Source organism: Tenrec ecaudatus, chromosome 12, assembly GCF_050624435.1.
Source record: "Tenrec ecaudatus isolate mTenEca1 chromosome 12, mTenEca1.hap1, whole genome shotgun sequence".
NCBI lineage: Eukaryota > Metazoa > Chordata > Mammalia > Afrosoricida > Tenrecidae > Tenrec > Tenrec ecaudatus.
This window is the reverse complement of record NC_134541.1, coordinates 115,167,987-115,188,126: the sequence shown is the minus strand read 5'-3', so window position 1 is coordinate 115,188,126 and position 20,140 is coordinate 115,167,987. Positions and strand designations below refer to the sequence as shown.

At 46.5% G+C, this 20,140-nt stretch overlaps 1 non-coding gene across 1 annotated transcript; it reads right to left on the bottom strand.

Annotated features, from left to right (window-relative positions):
* Positions 1–18,921: 18,921 nt before the first annotated feature.
* Positions 18,922–19,045, bottom strand: LOC142423676 (small nucleolar RNA SNORA54). The gene has a single exon (XR_012779280.1). It is a non-coding gene; the product is annotated as a small nucleolar RNA SNORA54 (small nucleolar RNA).
* Between the last annotated feature and the right edge of the window lie 1,095 nt (positions 19,046–20,140).

The following is a 20,140-nucleotide window of genomic DNA, read 5'->3' as shown; positions in this document are numbered from 1 at the left end:
TCCCAGCTGTATCACCAGTAGTCTGCAGCTGACCAGTCCATCCTACTTTTACTGCTTTGCAAAGTAAATTACAGAAATCAGGTAAGTTTCTCCTAAATAAATCAACATGTATATCCTCAACTAGGTTCAATATTTGCTTATAGATTTTTCATGTTTAATTTGCATAAAGCACAATATACAAATCTTAAGTGTACAGGTGAGGAGCCCTCCTGTTGACACTGGGGAAGCATTGCTCTGCTAACCTCAAGGTCAGTGGTTTAAATCCACCAGCTGCTCTGTAGGAGAAGGTTGCTCTTATAAAGATTTACAGCCTTAGAAAGCCTATAATCGAATTGAATTGCTGAGTCCAATTTGATTTGATGGTATTGTTTTGGTTTTTAAGTATACATTTACCTGAGTTTTGACAAGTAAATATGCCAGTGTAAACCAACCTCTTATCAATACATCAGTTATAATTACCTCACCAGGAAATTCTCTCCCCTCTTCCCACTTAATTCCTGCTCTCACCAAATTTTAATTTTGCTTTTCCCCCAAAATTCAAATAAACACTTGCCACAGATAATCTTTTGTGTTTGTCATCTGCTCAGCCTCGAGCTTCTGACATACGCTCATGATTTTGCCAGTATGAATAATTAATTCATTTTCAGGTAATGGCATGAGAACTTAGATAATCAACACCCTGTTTGCAGGTGGCTATGGAAGACCGTGAAAGCCCAAAATTCATTTGCAGACCTCTTCCCCCCCCCCCCCCCAGGGATTAAGCCCCTGTGAATCCCCTCTGACCATCATCAAGGGATGTGAATGGCCTCACTATCAGAGAGCCTTGTCAAGTGGATTATGGCAAAGGTAGGTAGGTTACAATGTAACACCTTATCATTGATCTCCCTTTGACCCATTTTAAAGTTGTTTCCGTTTTTATTATTTTCAGCTTTCTCTTTGATTGAGGTTTTTCTATGTTCTGCCTAGTCATTGTTGCTGTTTGTTTGTTTACTTGCTGTCTCTTTGTGTTTTCTATGATTTTCTGTATATGAAACCCCAGATGGGTAGCTCTATGGAGACAGTAGCCGATTGATCACTGCTGAGGGGCTGGGCAGGGGAGGCAAGGGGGACGTGGGACCTAAAAGGAATGGGTGTGAGGAGAAATTGATAGTGGTGATGATTGCACTAATCTTCTTTATATGATTGAGTGATTAAATTGTATGAGCCTAATGCATATGCCAATACAATTACTTTAAACATAATTCATTCTGTTTCATCCCTAGGTCATCTTCTGCTGAATGAATATCTCTGTTTTCTTAATGCATTGACTTCAAGGGCACTTTTAGAGTTATGTAAATGAATGTTTTATGATGATGATGATGACAATACACACAACAAAACATAAACTATCTTGACAACTTCAAAAAATCATTTTATTGGGGGCTCGTACAACTCTTATCACAATCCATACATCCATCCATTGTGTCAAGCACATTTGTTGCCATCATCATTTTCAAAACATTTTCTTTCTACGTGAGTCCTTGATATCAGCTTCTCATTTTCCCCCTTCCCGCACCCTCCCTCCATCATGAATCCTTGATAATTTAGAAATTATGATTATTTTTTTCTTGAATGGCTAGTGATTGCAAGTGTTCAATTCTCAATTGTTCGTTGACTGCCCAGATTTCTTCTTTGGTGCACCGTCTGTTCATGTGCTCTGCCCATTTTTAAAAGAAATCATTTTACTGGGGACTCCTAGCTCTTATCACAATCCATACAAGCACATTTGCACTTATGTTGCCATCATCATCTCAAAACATTTTCTTTCTACTTGAGCTCTTGGTATAAGCTCATTTTCCTACCCCCTCCCTCCCTCATGAACCCTTAATAATTTATTAAAAATTTGTTTTCATGTTTTACACTGACTGCTGTCTTCTTTCCCCCACTTTTCTGTTGCCCATCCCCCTGGGAGGAGGTTATATGTAGATCATTGTGATGGGTTCCCTCTCCCTCCCCCCACTTTCCCTGTCCCCTCCTGGTATCACTACTCTAATTGTTGGTCCTGAGGGGTTTATCTGTCCTGGATTTCCTGTGTTTACAGCTCTTGTCTGTATCCGTGTACATGATCTGCTCTAGTCGGATTTGTAAGGTAGACTTGGGGTCATGATAGTGGGGGGAGGAGGGGCCATTAAAGAACTAGAGGAAAGTTTTCTGTTTCCTCAGAGCTATACTGCATCCTGGCTCATCTCTTCCTTGTGACCTTTCTGTAAGAAGATGTCCAACTGTCTACAGATGGGCTTTCAGTGTCCATTCTGCGCGCCCCCTCATTCACATTGATATGATTTTTAGTTCTGAGTCTTAGATGCCTGATCCCTGATTCCATGGACACCTCCTGATTACACAGGCTGGTGGGCTTCTTCCATGTGGGCTTTGTTGCTTCTCAGCTGGTTGGCCGCTTGTTTTGCATGTTCATTTCAGTGACATCGATTCCATTCTTCTAGCTGTGCCTCCATCCTCACCATCCTTTGCCAAATCCTCCCACCACCATTCACATACATTCCATGTCCCTCCGGCAAAAGCCGAAGCTTTCCTTTCTACCCTCCACCCCCCGGGCAGCCACTGATCATCGTAGTTATTCCTAGACTTGCTTCTTTCATATGAGCCAGACGATTCAGCATTTGCCCTGTGCAGCTGATCTGGTCTGCTCAGTATGGTGTTTTCAAGGTCCATCTACATGGCATCATGTGTCAGGACTCCATTTGTTTTGATGACTGCATGCTATGAATCCATCACACTGGTTTGAAGCCTGTCACTTGTTGGTGGATAGGCTGGTTGTTTCCAGCCTGGCTCTTGTGGAAAGGGCTGCAGTGGGCATGGCGAGCAGGTTGAATGCCCGCCACTGCTTCTGCTGAGTGTATAACGGGGATTGGGATCGCTGGCTCATTTGATGGTTCTGTGTTCAGCTTTCTGACGGGCAGAGTGCTTTCCCACAGAAGCTGCACCAGTTTACATTTATACCAGCAATGGATGAGGGTTCTGGCATCTTCCCCAAATTGCCAACCTGTTTTTTTTCTGTTATTTTATTTTTATCAGGGTCATTTTACAGGGGTGAGGTGGTATCAAAACACCCAATATCGGGTCTGTGCTCTGGAGTGATCAAGTCTGATCACTAACCACGCCAGATGGAGCAGAGAAAGAGGCTAAGCAATTTATTAGGAAGCCAGCTAACGGAGCACCCAACAGAACCAAGCTGTTTACTCATGCTCATGGCATTTCAGGTCCCAAATAACATTCATATGAATTTTTCTATCAATATTAATCATTTATTACACATAGGTGGGCTTTAATTCTTAAACTACATGCTAGACTACTCCCCCCAAAATCCCTACAAAACACAGTACATTCATAAAAAGAATTCTATAATTAATTCTCTTGACATCTGCTTTTCTTTTATCCATTTTCTACAGTGACCAAGGATGCTGGAGGGGTTAATTTGAATCCAAGCAGGATTCAACTAATAATTAATATCCCCCAAATCTTATTTGAACCATTAGGGAATGGTTAAAGCACACCATGATGAATATCTAAGCTACCTACTTCAACAAGATTGAGCATACTTGAACACGACAGACTCAAATAAAAAGAGATTGTTTTGCTCGAAGTCCACAGTACCTGGTGATCCAGCATTGGCTCGATGGCAGGGAGTTTGGAGTCTGGCAAGACTAATTACATAGACTAATTGCATAGAATATCTTTTCCTATGCTTGCTGGCCAGTTGAGTATCCTCTCTGGTGAAATGTCTATTCAAGTTTTCTGTCCAGTATTTTATTAGTTAATCTTTTTGCTCTTAGTAAACTATTTTATATATTTTGGGTCCTAGATCCTTACAGGATCTATGGTTCTTGATTTCTTCTTCATCTCCCAAATAGGGTCCTAATAGGGACATGATGAGTTGGTCTCATCCTATGGCAGTGGGATGGATTTTTGGTTTGGCTTGTTGATCTCTTAGGGAGGATGATGAGGTAATACATGATAAGGTCTTGGTACAAAGTACCCAAACCCAAACCAAACTCCCTACCATCGAATCAAATCTGACTCAAAACAGCCTTATAGGACAGGGTAGACCTGCCCCGGTGAGTTTCTGAGACGATGAGTATAGAAGCCTGGTCTTTCTCCCTGGTGCAAAGTAAATTCTTAATAAATGACACTCTTATTCTTTTAGTAGTAAAAGAAAGACCTCACAAAACTTACTTTTTCATGTAGAGAATAAAGCAAGTAGTAGTAATAAAGTTGGAGGCCCATGGAGGGGGGTGGCAAATGGTAAATGCCTGACTGCTACCCAAGGGTTGACAGCTTGACCCCACCCAGAGGAGGCTGGCTGGTGTAGTGGGTGACACTGTGGGCAGCTAACCTCAAGGTCAGCAGTTCCAACCCACCCATCCAGAGGCCTTCAGTAGACAGGTCTGGTGCTCCACTTTTGAAAACAGCAGCCTTGAAAGCTTATGGAATCATTCTGTTCTGCACACGCGGGGTCCCCAGGGCAAGGAACACAAACCAAGCGCCAGGACAGCGCCAGGGGGCGCTGTGGCGATGCATGCAAAGGGAAAGCAGTCACTGGAATCAAGGAAATATGTTCTGCTCCGTGTTCTACGTTGTCATCCTTGTCTGCTTGAAGGCTGCCTGCTTCCTTTCGCTTCTGACTCTTTCAAACAGGATAGCTGTAAGCTCTTCTCTCAGAAAAGCTTCCTCTTCAGGGAGGAGTCAGCTCCCGGAGGCTTGGTGCATTCCTGGACCCTGCAAAGAACCTCAAACCTCACCTGGCTTAGGATGCAGACCAGGAGCCAGGGCCAGGTCCCAAGTGAGACCAATGAAGGGGGTGGGAAGAGACGGGCCTGGAGTTCATAGTCTTCTCTAGAACCATCTCACCATCTCCTCTCCTCCCACTGCACACACCCAACATTTCATTTCCTGTTCTATAGAGGAACCGGGTTTCATCCACTTCTTCCAGAGTAAGAGGTGGCCTTGAGTGAGGACAGAAGAGGGAGGGATTTTTCTCTCAATAAGAACAGCCATCCAAAAAAAAAAAAAAAGAACAGCCATCATTTGTTTAATACTTATTCTGGAAAAGTATTTTATGGATATATATACATATGCATATATTCTGCACGTAGGGCTAATACGTATTTGGAGTACAAGAGGACATTCAGTAGCTTTTTTCCCTATGCCACTTTTGCTTTAAAAAAAATTTTTTTTTTTAAATTCTTACCTCAGCGGACTCACTGTATACAAACATTTTAGGGGTGAAGACGGTGTAGTATGGAAGAGACCAGATCAAAACCAGGGATGTACATGGTAGACAATGGTGGAGGAGGTGGGGAAAGGAAAACAAAAGGATGAATACAAGGAAGAAAAGGGTAGTGGGGTCATGGGGCATTAATCCACCCAAGGGGAGGGTATTGTTTATATCTCCACAGGGAAAGTGGGACCAGACTTCAACCCAGTGTCGCAAGGTGTGAATGCAATATCCCGGCGTGGAGGAGGGAACCGGTGGAGAGGTCTGGGAGGCTGGCCCCAGCACCATAAATTAAGTGGATTCCTGCCCCTCCCCCAAAAAGAATTTGTTCCAAAGGACGACATTGACTCTGCAGCTATGGGAGATGGACATATTTGATCAGAGCACACGGGAGCAGATGAAGGGGCAGGAGGAGAGAGTGGAGCACAGCCTGGCCCACCAGGCCGTGATGATGATGTTCCTGAGTAGAGCAGCCAGTCCACAGAGAGAACAACATGGCTGGCCCTACTATGAGACATGATGCCCCTCAGTGACTAAGGGCGATACAGGGGACAGCACCGGAGACACAGTGTGGGAATTGCACCTGACCTGATCCCACCACACCGAGGCAAATCACTGGGGGAGTGCAGCGGAACAGCAAGGGAATGGAGTGGCAAGGTCCCCAGGGAATGCTGAAAGTGGACTTTGGGGCCAGGGCGTGGTGCCCCAACAGACTGGATTGGAAAACGCTCCTAAGGGCCAGCAAACGATCCCTGAACTAACTACAAGCTTTTCTCTTGTGAACGGCTTTGTTCTGTTCTTTTTCAGTGGTTTGTTTTTGTTGTTTTGTTGTCTGGTTGTATACTGTTGCTTTGTTTTCCTCTGTCTAGTTTTCGTGCATGTTAGTGACTCCACAGGTCTGTCTGAATAGGACAGGCTGGATGAACTATCTGGATGAAAAACAATGGGACCGACAGTTCCGGGGGGACTTGGGGTGGGGGGGTAGGGGGGGTAAGGAAGTGGTGTTAACAAACCCAGGGACAAGGGAAAAACATGGGACCCCAAATGGTAGAGAAGGGGGAGTGGCAGGCATGGTGGGAAATGATCAAGGGTAAGGTTGCTTAGAGAAGAGGTATACTCTAGCCCAGGTGGCGATGAAGCATGGTAGTAGGGCAGGAGGAAGGTCAAGGGAGATGGAGGAAAGAGCTAGGAGTCAAAGGGCATTCATGGAGGTCTAGACAAAGACATGTACATGCAAATATATATAGGAGGATGGGGAAATAGATCTATGTGTCTATATTTATAGGTCAAGTATTAAGGTGGCGGAAGGACCTTGGGCCTCTACTCAAACACTCCCTCAATGCATGAATACCTTCTTTTATTAAATTGGAACTCTATGATGCTCACTCTCCCAACACAACGGCTGGAGCCAAAGTGGGTGAACAAGTAAATGTGGTGAAGAAAGCTGATGGTGCCCGGCTATCAAAAGAGATAGCGACTGGGGTCTTAAAGGCTTGAAGATAAACAAGCGGCCATCTAGCTCAGAAGCAACAAAGTCCACATGGAAGAACACACCAGCCTGTGTGATCGAGTGGTCCCAAAGGGATCAGTTACTAGGCATCAAAGAACAAAATAATCATATCATTGACTGCACACCTCCATGATAGGATCGCTGAAGACAAATGGGTGCATAAGCAAATGTGGTGAAGAAAGCTGATGGTGCCCAGCTATCAAAAGAGATAGTGTCTGGGGTCTTAAAGGCTTGAAGGTGAACAAGCGGCCATCTAGCTCAGAAGCAAATAGGCCCACATGGAAGAAGCACACCGGCCAGTGCGATCACGAGGTGCCCAAGGGACCAGGTATAAGGCATCATGCAAAAAAAAAAAAGATATAAGTGTGTGTATGTATGTGTATATGTATATATGTATATATATATCATATTAAATGAAGGGGGAAGTGCAGAGTGGAGACCCAAGGCCCAAGTGTCGGCCAATGGAGATCCCCTCATAGAGGGGTTTAGGAGAGGAGATGGGTTAATTAGGGTGTGAGGTAGTATCGATGAAGAACACAGCTTTCCCCCAGATCCTGGATGCTTCCTCCCCCCAACTACCATGATCCGAATTCTACCTTGCAGGGCTGGATAGGACAGAGGCTGTACACTGGTACATATGAGGATTGGAGGTACAGGGAATCCAGGGTGGATGATACCTTCAGGACCAAGGGTGTGAGGGACGATGCTGAGAGAGTGGAGGGTGAGTGGGTTGAAAAGGGGGAACTGATTACAAGGATCCACATGTGACCTCTTCCCTGGGAGAGGGACAGCAGAGAAGGGGGGAAGGGAGACTCCGGATAGGACAAGATATGACAAAATAACGAGGTATAAATTACCAAGGGCATATGAGGGAGGGGGGAATGGGGAGGGAGGGGGGGGGAAAAAGAGGACCTGATGCAAGGGGCTTAAGTGGAGAGCAAATGCCTTGAGAATGATTGGGGCAGGGAATGTATGGATGTGCTTTATACAATTGATGTATGTATATGTATGGATTGTGGTAAGAGTTGTTTGAGTCCCTAATAAAATGTAAAAGAAGAAAAGAGAAAAAAATGATTAGGGCAAAGACTGTACAGATGTGCTTTATACAATTGATGTATGTATATGTATGAACTGTGAAAAGAATTGTATCAGCCCCAATAAATTGTTAAAATAAAAAAAATTTAAAAAAAAAGAGGACATTCAGTACAAATCTCTCTGTAATCCCTCCCACTGTCCCTCGGAGATGTACTACAAATCTGTCTTGTAGGAAGTACAGCCAGAAGGCGCCCAGAAGCCAGGATGGCTAGACTTTGTCTTATGTACTTTGGATATCTTATCAGGAGAGACCAGACAAGGTAGAGCATGCTTGGTAAAATAATTGTTCTTGTTGCTGTTAGGTTTCATTGAGTCGGTTCCGGCTCACAGTGACCCTCTGTTCAACAGGACAAAACACTGCTCCGTCCTGAGCCTTCTTCACATTGTTCCCATGTTGAAGCCCACTGTTGGAGGCACTGTGTTAATCCACTTTGTCGAGGGTCTTCCTCTTTACCAAGCATGATGCCCTTACAGTACTCGGTTGGGTGGACAAACCAGAGTTTCTTTAGGCAGTCTTCTACTGACGGCTATTTGGCTGTTTCCAGCTTCTTGCAATTGTGAGCTGTATTCTGTTCCTTTCTCAACCCATTTCATGAAGGTTATTTCTTTTTCATTGACCCACAACCAAGCATGCTGTCCTTTGCCAGGGACGGGTCCATCCTGACCACGGGTCCGAAATCCATGAAATGACGGCTTAGTAGCTTCAATTCTAGGGAACATTTTGGCTATACTACTTTCAAGACAGAATTGTTTGTACTCAGGGCTATCTATGAGACTTTCTATATTCCCACCAACCCCATAATTCAAATGCATCAGCTTTTCTTTGGTCCCCCTTATCTATTGTCCAACTGTCACATTCGTCTTAGGCAACTGAAAATGCCATTACTTGGATCAGGCACACATTCGTCTTCACAGTGACATCTTTGTTTTTTAACACTTAAAAGAGCTCTTTGTTTGGTTTCTTGACTGCTTCTTCCATGTGTGTGGATTGTAGTAGATACAAGTAAAATGAAATACTGGAGTTGTGCGTATTCTTAAATTAGCATGATTCCCTCGTCTCGATCAACAAACCAAATCGATAGATTATCATGGACTACTATCTAGTTCATTCTGACTCATCTGACATCTTTCTCCTAACCTATGAACTAAAGACTGTATCCAAATTTTCTTAGTTTTTACCTAGTGCTCTTTTTTCTGCCCCAAGAGTCCACCTAGGGCATCACATTACCTATAGCCATCATGTCGCTTTCGGCTCCTCCTGGTGTGACAGTTTCTGAGATTTTGTTTTTGATCACATGGACAGTTCTAGCCATCCCTCATTGAGTGTGAGTAGGCACTCAGCTGCTGCCCCAAGGTTGGTGGTTTGTACTTGGAAAATCCTGTTTTATGTGGTGACACTCTTGTGGGGAACAGAGAACCGAGAAGAGAGTGTATGTGGATGAATTCTTTATTCTCTTGTTTTAAGAAGCCTGACAGTCCAAGGTTCTGGGATGGAGGGAGGCCTTCACACTTGTGAGTTAGAGGTCAGTCCCAATCACATTATCATAATAAATATTGTTCCTCACTAAATCCTTCCATAATAGTGCTGCCTTAAAGTTACCTCTTACAAGCACATGGTTGACTGATATTTAGCTGGGCAGCTTTAACTATAGGAGCAGACATGTGCTATTGTTCTGCCTTCTCCGGGACACTCACTCTCTCTTGCTTGCCCCAGGCACTGTGTTGGGTTACTTACTCCTCCAATGAACTCAGGGGCCTCTAGGATTAAGGTACAGCCCACTTTGTTACCTGTGTGGTTACCTGTAATTAGGAGTGCTTGCATGTCCCAAGAGTACATTAGCTGTTGTTGGAAATCTCTTTCTCTGCGTGAACCTGGCTCCTGAAGTCATGGCTGAGCCTTTTCATGCTTTATCTTGTCTGCTGTCTCTTTAATTTACCCTTCTCCACACACAACCGCTCCCTTGGACCCATTTGGTTGTAGGGCTGGCACCCTGCAATTATGACTTAAAATCACTTGACAGCACATAACCTTTAAAATTGTGGGAATGAACTTCGTGACAAAGGGTGACAGTTTTGAGGAGTTTGGTCGGATATTCTAGACTATCACTTAGTTGGCTTTGTCTAGTGTTTGTCATATAATTGCCCATACCCACTACCATCAATAAGTTTTTCAACAAGTTTATGAGGCAGGAAACCCTTACTTGTCTATGCCAGGAAATTTAGAAGATAGCTACCTGGCCAATTGACTTCTGAGATCCATATTTGTAGCCATTCCAAAGAAAGGAGACCCAACGGAATGCTCAAACTATAGACTAATATCACTGATAACACATGCAACGGTGGTTGCAACAGTACATTGACAAGGAGCTGCCAGAGGTTCAGGCCGGATTTAGAACAGGACGTGGAACAAGGGATATCATTACGGATGTCACATGGAACTGAGCTGAAAGAATAGAGTACCAAAAGAATGTTTACTTGTGTTTTATTGCATCAGGATTGTATCTTCCCACTAGAATCAGTCTGTTTCCTGAGCATGTAATCGGAGAAGCTGGAGTATATGAGAACAATGAGACAGCAGGATTGGAGGAAGGCTTATTAGGAAGGTGACACAACCTTGCTTGCTGACAGCGAGAAGGACTTGCAGCACTTGCTGATGAGGATTGTAGCGTTCAGTGTGGATTACAACTCGGTGTCAAGAAAGCCCAAACCTGCGGGCGATTAGACCAGCTATCCCGCATCAAGCTGGGTTCGAACTGAGGCGTGCGTGCGGATGATAGGAAAAGAAAAAGCTATGTACAAAGCATGGGATCGGGAGGACTCCAATCTGATGGACTGAAGTCTCAGTGTATTTGAAGCTTGGTTTATATACTCTTCTTACACAAGGGAATTGGTTACAAAACAAACATCAAAGAACTTAAACATTCCTAAACTCTTATCTATGCAAATGTTACTTAACTAGTCACAGTTTCTTAACTTTAGAATAATAAAAGCACTAGGTTCAAGGACAATCACACGGATATGCAGGATTCAAGAGAGCCTCAAAGAGATGGTAAATAACTGAGTTATCCCTCAATGCTTTTAGCAGCAAAGTCACAAACAACAGTCATTTTGGAACGCTCTTGTCTGCGGAGACACAGAGGCGCAGGGGACTAAATAGTCACCCATTAGTAAACACCTTGATCAGCCGGATGCTTCCTACACAAACCCTCCCAACTGAATCAGAAATAATATCATGAACATATTGAAGTTGTAAAGGATTCCATCTTGCTTGAATCCCTATTTAATACTCCTAGAAGAGGCAGTTAAGAGATCAAAGGATGCATTGCATTGGGTAAATCTGCTGCACCTCTTTAGAGAATTGAAAAGCAGGGATGTTACTTTGAACTCAGGTATACCTGACCCAAGCCATGATATGCCTCATATGCATGTGAAAGTTGGACATTGAGTAAGGAAGAAGAATCAATGCATTTGAATTATGATGCTGGTGAAGAATACTGAAAGAAGTAGGGGCTGCCAAAAGAACCCGACCCATCTGCCTTGGAAGAAATACAGTGTTCCTTAGAGCCAAGGACGGTGAGGCTTTGTCGCACGTACATTGGACATGTTGTCAGGAGAGACCAATCTTAGGAGGAGGACTTCATGCTGGGTAGAGGAGCAGCAAAAAGAGGAAGGCCCTTAATAGGATGGAGTGACACAGTGGCTGCAACAGCCTTTTTCACGAAGATGGCGCCGAAGGCAAAGAAGGAAGCTCCTGCCCCTCCCAAAACGGAAGCCAAAGCAAAGGCTTTAAAAGCCAAGAAGGCCGTGCTGAAAGGCGTCCACAGCCACAAAAAAAAAGAAGATCCGCACGTCACCCACCTTCCGGCGGCCCAAGACCTTGAGACTAAGAAGGCAGCCCAAATACCCTCGGAAGAGCGCCCCCAGGAGAAATAAGCTGGACCATTATGCCATCATCAAGTTCCCCTTGACTACCGAGTCTGCCATGAAGAAGATTGAAGATAACAACACACTTGTGTTCATTGTGGATGTCAAAGCCAACAAACACCAGATCAAACAAGCTGTGAAGAAGCTCTATGACATTGACATAGCCAAGGTCAACACCTTGATCAGGCCTGACGGGTAGAAGGCGGCATATGTTCGACTGGCTCCTGACTATGACGCTTTAGATGTTGCCAACAAAATTTGTATCATCTAAAGTGAGCCCAGCTGGCTAATGCTAAATATAAACTTTTTCAATATATAAAAAAAAAACAACGTGAGAACAATTGTGAGGATGTCGCAGGACCGGGCAGTGCTTCGTTCTGTTGTGCGCAGGGTCGCTGCTGTGAGCTGGAACGGACTCCATAGCACCTAATAACCACCACCACCGTTGAGTCAATTCTGACTCATAGCAGCCCAATGCCGAGAGTTTCTGGGACCGTGCATCTTCATAGGAGCAGACAGCCTCATCATCTTCCTGCCATGGCTTAGACTGAGGTTGCTGGGTTGGGGGAGAAGACTAAAATCTACCAACATGACGTCCTGGCTGCTGTTACCCTTGACACTCTGGAGGAGAAAGTGCTTAGCAGGTTATCTATCGTGAAATGACTCCTCCCATCCCACCCTCTTTCTCCCCCAAGAAAACCACAGCCTACTCAGAAGGTGTAGGGCCAGCTCCTTGAATGTGAAGTGCCTTCATACATTACTTGAAACCCTTCCGCACAGCCTCGTCCGCATTGTTTGATCACTCATTTATGTCAGGCAATTACGGTTTATTCGTGTGTTAGCTGTACTTGGGTGGATGTTGACAGGTCGGAATGACACGTGGGTTTGGTGCACAACTGAAAGACAAGTGTAGTATACAGTACAGTAAAACTCACCCTTCTCCTCCTCCCCAAGGTCGCCCCCCACTCCCCACCCCAGCTCTCCATCAGAGGCATCCCTACAGAGATGGCCGTGCACTGGTGAACATGTAGAAATCCACCCTTTCTCTTTCTGTACTGAATGGCAACTTAAATTAGAAAAATTGCTAAGGGTGACCGACTCAACACATTTAAAAATTTTTTCAAATAAAATCCCCAGGCCCAAGAGTTGAGGATGCTGTATCCTAACATGTGACATTCAAGAAGAGGCGGTCCCCCTTGAAGACCTGGCATCCCCCCCCCCTCGGTTAAAGATCACACTTCCCGCTGTTATTGGAGCCTTTGTTACAGAAAACTACTGGTTCCGACTCATCTGAACACGCAGGAGAGATTCGAACTGCCGCTGTGAGTTTCTGAGACTAAATCTGGACAAAGGTAGAAAACCTCGTCTTTCTAACGTTGCACTCTATAGCTCTAATAGTAGACAAAGTCTCTGCGGGATTCGCCCCCTTACAAACCATCCTTTCCACTCTACTTAGTAAGTGTGCCCACTGGCCAGTAGCTCCAGGATAGGAACCCAGTGTTCCTTTCCCAGGCGCCTGAGTCGTTGGCATCCTTACAATGAGATTACTAATCCCCCCTCCATTCAAGTGGTCACGGGAGTTGGCTGGAGCCTCCCCGGCCCCCTGGGCTCGCCAGCGCCCCCCTAGCACGCCCGCTCCTGGCCCTGCGCGTCTTGCACTTGTCGCCGAGCCGGTGGCGAGCGCTTCTGGCGCCGGGGTTGGTCCGCCGGCTGTGGGCGTGGGAAGGGCCGTTGGGCGCCCCGCCCCGGCCGCTGTGACGTCGGCCGGAACCTGGAATTCCGACTGGGGGTGCCAGGCCGGCCGGCGGGGGCGCCTCTCCGGGTGGGGCGCAGCCATGAGCGAGTCCAACGCCGGTACGCAGACCCACGCCATGGGCAGACCTAGCAAGCAGCAATTCCTCCAGCCAGGTAGGGCGACAGGGGAGGGGCGGTCCCCGATCCCCGATCCCCGGTCCCCGGTCCTGGTCTCCGGGTCAGGGTGCCGGGAACCAGGCAGGGCAGGGCGGGCGCCAGCGGCGGCGAGCGGCGGCAGGGTCGGGAAGCTGGCATTGCCTATGCTAATTTGCTAATCTAGAGGGGACACGTTCACAGTTTCAGCACCTCCTAGATTCCCCTCCCGCTCGCTCTCTCCCAGCGAGGGCACCTTCCTGGAGAGCCAACGTCTCCTTTCAGATGCACGACTCCTGATCGGGACGCAGGACCCAGTCCGCGAGCAAGGTTACTCACGGGCGTGCGACCATTTACTCTTCTGTAATGAACCGTTTCACGTAGTTCAGTACAGACCCGCAAGTTGGCACAAGCACACCGTGCTTACCTTGCTTATGGAATCGTCCTCCCCCGAAACCCCCCTCCAGCATCCCTCTGCATCTCACGGCGCGGGGTCGGTCACGCTGGCTTTGGGGCCATGGAGAGCGCTTCCTGCTCTTCAGTGCTGAGCGCGCGCCTGCCCTCACTGCGGGAACAATGGAATGAAACCCAGACCTTAGTGGGGTTGCCTTCTGTTCCTGGCCCAGGAATCCGGGGACAGTCTCCAAATACATTTCTCTGTACACATTAATACACAGATAAATAAATACGTTTATTTATAGATAAATACATTGATCTATAAACATCCGGGGAGCGGTGCTAAGGTGGCTGCCACTAACCGTGCCAAGCTTGGCAGTTAGATGAGCTTGGGAGAGAATTCTGCCTTGGTCATTTGTTTGCTGTGTGGCCTTTGGTATAGGGCTTGCCTTCTCTCAGCAGCAGACCCTTCAGCAGTAGACTGAGAGTCAGAAACTGGTGAAATGACCTGCGAGAAAGCCCTTGGTGAGCCTCGCACAGTGCCTGGCATATAAGCAAACCGAGAAAACGACAGAAAACGGTGAAGTCCATACGGACTCATGGCGACCGCGTGCCAGTTAGAGTAGAACTGTGCCACGGCGCACGCTTGGCTATAAAGCTTTACAGAAGGATGCCTGGGTGGCACACGTGTTTGGACATGAAGACGGACCTAGAAGTTAGCAGTCAGAACTCACTCCCGGTGCACCGCAGAAGAAAGGTCTGGCATTTTGTGTCTGTAAAGGTGACAGACAAGAGGACTGCATGGAGCAGTTCTATTCTGTCCCATGTAAGGTCTTCAGGAGTCGGGAGCAACTCACAGGCGATGGGTTTGATTTTGGTTTAATGTTTGCAGAAGCAGATAGCCAGCCCTTTCTTCCACAGTGCTACCAGGCAGATTTGACCTCCCCACCCCCAACTTTCTGGTTAGTAGCCGAACACACCATCCTGGGATAGGGAACACACAGCTAGGCAAAAAATGGGAGCCCTGGTGACATAGTGGTTACGCATTGGGTTGCTAACCACAAGGTCAGCAGTTCAAAACCACTGGCCTCTCTGAGGGAGAAATATGAGGCTTTCTACTCATTTAAAGAGTTACAGTCTCAGTGTGAGACATGGAAAAATAATAATAATTTATAAATTATCAAGGGTTCATGAGGGAGGGAGGGAAGGTGGTGGAAGGAGGAGGGAAATGAGCTAATACCAAGGGCTCAAGTAGAAAGAAAATGTTTTGAAAATGATGATGGCAACAAATGTGCTTGACACAATGGATGGATGGATGGATTGTGATAAGAGTTGTACGAGCCCCAATAAAATGATTTTTTTTTAAAAGTTACAGTCTCAGATACTCACAGGGGCAGTTCTATCCTGTCCTATACGGTCACTGTCAATAGAAATGGACTCGATGGAGTTGAGTTTGGAAGGTTTTGTTTTGGGAAAATTGATATATAAACTTTAATCATTTTTTTGACTAAAAAGTAGGTAGGCACTGTAAGGCAACTAATCTTAAGTGTACTACTCCTCTTTGGGTTTGCACATCACTGTACACAACCACCATCCCATCAAGATCGGAAAGCTGTTGGCACCCAGGCAGGCGGGCTTCCGTGGATAGCAATCGCATCTCACATGAGCTTGTAACTGAGAACAGGGCCTTGCTGTGGGTTTCATCTGCAAGGTTGCTTGGATTTTGATTGAGAACAGAGGTTGGGTTCCAAAGATTTCCAGGAAAACGTGAGTGTAGACTTGGGCCTTGGACTCTTCCAACTGGGCTGTTTCCAGCATCTAGGAGAAGCCCAGACTCTGGGAGTCAGACAGCAAATCCTACTGGCTTCCATGCACATTGTTTGATGGCTCACTGATTCTGCTAGCTCTACATCCCCTTCCAGCTTTCAATCCTAGCCCTCCAAGCAGTGCTTCTCACTGGGCTGCCATCCATGTGGCCAGCAGTTCGAAGTCCCCAGCAGCTCAGAGGGGAGAAAGACTGGGTTTCCTGCCCTCAGAGACAGTTACAGTCTTGGAAATTCATAAGTGGTCTTCATGAATCAGCATTGACTCCATGGCAGTGAGTGAAAAGTATTTTCTATTGATTATCTTTTATTGGCTAAACATCCTATTTGAGATGCCAAACAGTTTCCTGTTCAGCGGGTGTGAGATTCATCTTTCTAGAATCTTCGCTGGGAGTTTCAAGGACTTGCTCAACATCTTTTTAGGAGTATAAATAGTTAACGTGCTTGCCTACTAACTGAAAGGTTAGATATTCGAGTTCACACGGAGGCACCTCTGAAGAAAGGCCTGGTAATCCACTTTCCTAAAATAAGCCATTAAAAAGTCTAATGGTGCAGAAGTGTGGTAAGCATCTTTTATGTCTGTGATTACTGCCATAAACTATAGGACAGGGTCGAACGGCTCCTGCTGGGTTCTGAGACTGTAATTCTGTACTGGAGTAGAAAACTACATCTTTCTCTGGAGACGGTTTCGAACTCCTTGATGATTGTCAACTGCTGACCTGGCGATTAGTGCCACCACAATTACTGGACCAAACCCCCAAACCAAACCCACTGCCATCAAGTCAGTTCTGATTCAGAGCCACCCTGTGGAGCAGTGATTCTCACCCTTCCTTTAATACAGCTCCTCATGTTGTAGTGACCCCCCAACCTTAAAATTATTTTCACTGCTGCTTCATAACTGTCATTTTGCTACTGTTATGAATTGAGCGACCGACCCCTGTAAAAGGGTCATTCGACAACCCCCAGGGGTCACGACCCACAGGTTGAGAACCACTGCTTTAGGGGTTTTCCGAAGCTGTACATCTCTACAAGAGCAAACAGCCACATCTTTCTTCCTCGGAGCAGCTCGTGGGTTTGTGTTGCTAGCCTAGAGGTCAGCAGTCCCACAGCTCAGAGTGTGTTTTATGACCTTGTACACACAGGCATGGGTGGGAAGCTGGGAAAGGGCTGCACTTGTAACTGTAGCACTTTGTGAACTGTGATGGCTGTCAGGCCACCAAGGGAGGACAGCGGGGGGAGGGGGAGGAGGGAGGCACAGAGTGTCTGTTTAAGGGATGAGAAATGTGCTTCCGTCTAAATGACAGAGCAGGCCATTCCTCTCCCCAACCGAACGGGACTTCCAGTGGCTTCCCAGTGTTCTGACAGAACTCCAGGCTGCCGAACCTGTTTGCAACAGGTAGCAGCCCCAGCCCGCAGAGCAGCATGACCTTGGAGGGTTTTTGAAACTGGAATCTTGACATAAACGGATCCCCAAGTCTTCCCCTTGTCCTCCTCCCTCCCCTCTGCAAAGCCACTGAGCAGCTTTGAACTTGATGGCTGCATCAGCAGGATTCCTCCCCTGACAGGTACCCACTGCCATTGGGCCAATTCCAATTCACAGTGTTGCTATAGGCTTTCCGAGGCTGTACATCTTCACAGGACCTGAAAGCCTCGTCTTTTCCCCACGGAGTGGCTGGTGGGATTCAAACTTCTGGCCTTGCTGTTAGCAGCCCAATGCTTTCCTGATACACGATGTCACCAGAGCTCCTGCTTGATATATGCAAGACCCACTGCCACCGAGTTGTTTCTGACTCACAACGACCCTGTATATGGTTTCTGAGGCTTTGCAAATCTTCATGGGAAGGGCTTGCTCATCTTTCTCCCACGGAGCAGCCTGTGGACTTAAACTGCCTGCCTCAGAGGGCAAGGTAGCAGCTCCAGAGATACCTGACCCTCCCTCCAGCTGATGTCTAGTTGTCGCTACATATGGATGGACACAATGGTGGCCACAGTGGGCTTTCACAGGAGAGTGCAGGACCAGACAGTGACTTGCTCTGTGGACATTGTGTCACTCTGAGTCAGAACTGACATGACAGCATCTAACAATAGCAACTATGTGTTAAATGAACACAGGAGCGAAGAGTACCTGCAGTCTCACTGGCAGCTGCAGTATTAAACACGCACAAAAGTAACCACTGACTGTGCAGTGCTGGTTAATTTGTTTTCTCTTCCCCTTACGTCCCAGTTGCCCAGCACCCTTGTGGCATCACCTGGACGGAAGAAATCTCCAGCAGGTCTTCGCCCAGCTGGAGTACAGACAGGCACACTTTCTGGCCCCGTTAGTTCTCTATGAACTGCCGTTGGACTTGACCCATTTTCTTCTCCCTCCGGCTGGAAGAGGTTGAGCTCTCTGCAGCCATGCCCGCCCAGATCTCAGGCCCAAAGACCCTGCACTCGTGTTTGTGTTTATTTTTCCAGGAAGCAGAGGATTGAGAGGAATAAAAGGGGGGAAATGACTTCTCAGTGTTGTAACCCTGGCTGCTTTTTAAAAGAGCATTGTTTGGGTCTGAGACCACCCACACCTACTGACTGCCCTTCCCAGGAGTTGGAAGGGAGCCACGTCTATGACGTGAAGCTAAGGAGTGGGCTGAGGGTGAAGCAAAGGCAGAGGCCCCGTGGGAATGAACTTGGACTTCAGGAGGCCTCCGGCTGGAGCTTAGGGATGCAGCCAGATGCCCTGAGGATTTGGCAGGCAGGGTCAGGAGCTCTGGCAGGCAGGGTCAGGAGTTGTGAACTTGAGGTCTCATCTTCTCATTGGATGGTTGTGTGTTTGCAAGCTGACTCGGACTGACTGATGCTGACTCTGTCCCACAGAGTTGAACTGCCCCCGGCAGTCTCCCAAACTGAGCCTTATGGGAACAGATCACCATGTCTTCTCCTCCTTAAGATTTTTAACTTCTTATTATCAATTCGGTGAAGGTTGACAGAGAAGATCGTTGGGTTTTTGTTTTGTTTTGTTTTTTTCCTGCCCCCCCCCTTGTCTCCCAAATATAAAATCAGACAGACACGTTGTCAGTCTTATATTATTCTGGGAATTTCTGTAGCACTGGAATGGAACCCATCATCAGTAAATCTGGTAACAGGTTACGAACAGCGCAGATCGTTGGTTTTACATTCAATATTTCACACGTGTTTTGTTTCAACCCATCCACAGCAATGCCCTGGGTGCTCCATCACTGACCCTACTTCCCCTCGGGGTTACTTCCCCTGGGGGGGGGGTTTCCCCTTCCCCTTCCTTATTCCCTAACCCTTTTAGACTTGGTTGTTGTGTAAATACTGCCCTTTAGACCTTAAATGGTTGCTTATTCTAACAAGAGTGTGAATTCAGTTCCAGGCCTGAAGGGTGACTAAGGGCCACAATTGTGAGGACAGTGGTCTCCCCTGTTTTTTCAATTAGTAAACTTGGTTTCTTTTATGATTCTGAGTTTGTTCCACATTTTTCTCTCACTCTATCCAGGATCTTCCTTCCTTCCTTCCTTCCTTCCTTCCTTCCTTCCTTCCTTCCTTCCTTCCTTCCTTCCTTCCTTTCTATGAAATACTTTTATTGGGGGCTTTCACAGCTCTTATCACAATCTGTACATTCATGCATTGTGTCAAGCACATTTGTACATATGTTGCCATCATCATTTTCAAAACATTTTCTTTCTACTTGAGCCCTTGTTATCAGCTCCTCATTTTCCCCTCCCTTCCCCATCCTCCTTTCCTCATGAACCCTTGATAAATTATAAATTATTATTTTCATATATTGTCCGTTGTCTCCCTTCACACACTTTTCTGTTGTTCGTCTCCCTGGGATGGGGTTATACATCAATCCTTGTGATCAATTCCTCCTTTCTCCCCCTACCTTCCCCTTCCCCTCCTGGTATTGATACTCTCATTATTGGTCTTGAGGGGTTTAGCTGTCCTGGATTCTCTGGGTTTCCAGCACCCGTGTGCATGCTCTGGTCTAGTCAGGTTTGTAAGGTAGACTTGAGGTCATGATGATGGGAGGGAGGAAGCATTAAAGAACTGGAGGAAGGTTTTATGCTTCATTGGTGTTATCCTGAACCCTGGCTGGCTTGTCTCTTCCTTGTGACCCTTCCATAAGGGGATGCCCAATTGTCTACAGATGGGCTTTGGGTCTCCACTCCACCCTCTCCCGCACACCATTCACATTGGTATGATCTTAGATGCCTGATACCTGATCCCATTGAC